General features: G+C 40.6%; 1 long non-coding RNA gene across 1 annotated transcript; it reads right to left on the reverse strand.

The window, feature by feature from the left end:
• Window positions 1–246: 246 nt before the first annotated feature.
• LOC127796623 (uncharacterized) lies at window positions 247–3,433 on the reverse strand. Its single transcript, XR_008022039.1, has 3 exons — window positions 3,416–3,433; window positions 1,006–1,917; window positions 247–380 (listed from the first exon to the last, which is right to left on the reverse strand). It is a non-coding gene; the product is annotated as an uncharacterized LOC127796623 (long non-coding RNA).
• Window positions 3,434–3,741: the final 308 nt, after the last annotated feature.

A 3,741-nucleotide genomic window follows, 5' to 3' on the forward strand; every position in this document is an offset into this window, starting at 1 on the left:
AGTGCCACCTCTAGTGCCGTCCTCGGTGCCATCTCTAGTGCCGCCACCAACCCTAGTATCAGGGCTCACACCCCCTGGCGCCTCTAGCTGTCTCTAAGAATTAACTATATTTGTCAACAACACCGTGATGTTTGCCAAGGAGTCAATAATCAGCTGGTCCCTATCTCTCGCCGGAGTACTACCATCAAAGTCAACTCCACTGCGACCCGAACCACGGCCCCGGCCTCTACCTCGGCCTCAGCCTCGGCCACGTCGTTCGCCACGACCTCGTCCACGGCCTCTGACCGTGTAACCACTGGTAGGTGAGGGCTGAGGAGCCTGATCACCCCCTAAAGAATCTGTCTGCCTGGATGCTGTCCGAGAACGAGTAGGTATCATCCCTGTCATCGTACTGATAGGTCAATAAAAGTAGCAATAGAATCTGAAAGCAAAAGATCAAATGATACTAGACTCTAACACCCTTAGCAAAAGCTAGATCAATAATGTGCCATGGCTCACACCACGATCTAAAACCCAACTAAGAATGGCTCTGTGGGACTCAATGAGACAAGACCTTAGACAAGGCTAGAGAATCGAATAGAATCAAAAGACACAAGCCTAACTCAAGAGTAACCTAGGCTCTGATACCAATCTGTTACGACCTGAAATCTGGTATGTCATGACCGACACTAATCCCTAGGCCCAGCGGCCCCAAAATGGACTAGTAAGTCTCTTCTCTAGCTCGATTTGAATAAAACAATATTACTGACAAGATATAGAACATGAATAAAATACCAATTCACCTTCTAACATAATATCTCAATATTTCATATACAGCAGCTATACAAAATAAGAATATCTATCACACTACTGTCAATAATACATACCCGATCCCGTATCTCGGGCCCTTGGCACAATTATGTGCCAACAAAAATAAAGACAAAACATCAGACTCTACAACACGTGTATGTCTCCACAGAGCATCCTATAATACATTCGGAATCAAAAGAGGGTATGATATCATACCAGAAGATCTGCTGGACCAATAATCAAAAGGAGAATTCCCTGAAAATATTTTTAATAAAACGAGGTGAGTCTTGTGGACTCGCGAGTATAAGGTATGTCATGCCCACTAGGAGAGTATACAATAAAATGCTAGGATGATCTTCATGAGTATAATAACGTAATAACAGTATAAACAGTGGAAATATGAACCATAAGTTTAAATAATTTGAGGTTTCAAAGGAAAACATAGTGTAGGAAAAATAGGTGCCTAAAGACAACCCCCATAAGTAGTTCCCTAACCACCTAAGTCCCCTATACTTTTGTATGAGATGCATGCACTGATTCTGAGGACACACTAGTAGAAACTGGCCTAACGCCTATATACACATGCACACAAGTATATATATCGGCACATACATCATCATCACACAATATCATCATAAAGGCCCACGTGATAGCAGTGCTGAAACATACTATCCGTGTCTCTCATGGCCTTGGCATGCCAAGCCTCACAGTACCATGATCTTTTCCTGCTGTGAGTCACCAGGGAATCTACTAGATAGTCCTCTAATAATAATGCAAATGATACCCTAATTTATGCACAAGTCATAATCATTTATCATTTCATGTGGTGTCTAAAATACACCATATCATTCAACATTTTACATTCTCAAAACAAGAAATCAGTTAGGGTATCTTTCTGTTTATGTCTCTCCTAGTAGGATGAAAATATTTCATGTAATTTAGGAACAATTAAAAGAGAATATTTTCTATGATTTGAATATAGAAATCATTTACAAGTTATGCATAGAACAATTTATATATGTGCATAAAAATATGGTAAACATAACATATCCTGTCTACTCGCCTGGGAAACGATGACTCAAGTCCGAGTCTGGGGAGAAGATCGAACAAAATCCTGAGAATCTGAGCCTACAATAAATAGAATGGGGTGTCACATTTAGGTAACAAGAATAACGACGTAATGAAATTATCGAAAATCCTAACCATTACTTAACACCCTGAATCGATTATTTGGTACCTTGGCCCGCACAATATTCAAATCTGGCGTCATGGAATTCGTCAAGCTAAGCCATTGACTACATCATCATGTCTCGCTTTGCTTGCTACGCGTAAGTGTATAGTGGAACTACACACCCACTTATAAGCTGCAATATCATAATATATATATATATATTTACCCATAAACTAGTTTTCTTTTAATATAGATAATATATATTTTATCTAAATTCCTCATTTATCAAAAATACATACATATATATATTTATAACTAAATTGATAAATTTTCTTAAAAACTTAATAATTAATTAATAATTTAATAAATGGTTTAAAAGGAATAAATTACAATATTCTAGCCTCAAAATAGAAGGAATCCATCAGAAATCAGGATTCAAAATAAACCCACATCATCATCATAGGCTAGCCAAGAATGCACTCGGGGTCAGTCTTGCTCGGCCTCGAGTCATCTAATAGGGCTTCGTTCTTAAGACTCCGATCAACAAAATGACTCGCCAATCATATCGCCAATTCTAGGAGACCTAAAGAGAACCCAAATTAAATCAACCTCAATATCTTGAGTAGGACCAACCTAACCAAGTCATCCTAGGTCCACGGACAAGCGACAAGGGAGAACAAGCCGAGTGGGCCAGCCCAAGGGTTGTCACAATTGGGTCAGTCATGCCCAACACATTGGGCCATCCTAAAACCCAATCGGGCCCTGCCATCCTAGGCTAAAACCTAACCCGACATACCCAACCCCAAAAGCCCTCATTTCCTTTTTCCTTATATTTTATTTATTTTTTTATTTTTCTTTTCTTTTCTTTCTTTTTCTTTTCTTTTCTTTTTCCTTGCCATCAAACTGCCGCCGCCGGCGATCGCCGCCGGCCGGCCAAAAACGACCGACCAATATACCAATACGAAGCCCTCGCCACGAATAACAACATATATTAAAATGAAACCAATCGGACGGTCAGATCTTAATAGATCTGAAAATTAATTTTTGGCCAAAAATAGAGGCAAATCTGGCCGTCGCCGTTCGCCGGCAGCTGGCCATTTTTTCGACGATCAGAAACTACCCCAAGGTGCGAAACACTAAGGAGAGAAACATACCCAAAAATGAGAAAGATCGGACGGCTAGATCTTTGTAGATCTAGAGTCAAAGTCTCGGCCAAAATGGATAAACAAACTGCCAACGTCGCCGGCCACCATGGCCGGTGATTTTCGGCGATCCAAGACCGCCACCCAACCCCCTCAAGCAAATCGACCAACATATCCAAGAATCAAAGAAATCCAACGGTCGGATCTTCGTAGATCTGACCTTAAACATTCGGCCATCAAGCCCCATCGCGCCTCAACCCATATTTCAAGAAAACAACAAGAAAAATCGAGAAGATGAAGCCAAAGCACTTACCTCCTTGTAGATCGGGGGCACTTTAACGGTGAAAACGAAGTCGGATCGTCGATCGAACGGTCGGATTGCTCAAAATCACCGAAAATCCGAGAAGGGAAATGAGAGAATAAAAGAGAGAGATTCTGATTTGGGGGGGGGGGGCTGCCGAGCGCCTCCCCCTTTTCTTTTTTTATATTTTTTTTCATTTTTTTAATTAATTATTATATAAATAATTTAATTAAATTAATTCTTTTTTTTTTTTTTTTGGATCTTTACATTTGCTCGCTCCCCAATCTCGGTCCAACAAAGCGGTGATCTACATGATCGCCCGTACAAAGCCTCAAATG

This window comes from Diospyros lotus, chromosome 3 (genome assembly GCF_014633365.1).
Source record: "Diospyros lotus cultivar Yz01 chromosome 3, ASM1463336v1, whole genome shotgun sequence".
Classification (NCBI taxonomy): Eukaryota; Viridiplantae; Streptophyta; class Magnoliopsida; order Ericales; family Ebenaceae; genus Diospyros; species Diospyros lotus.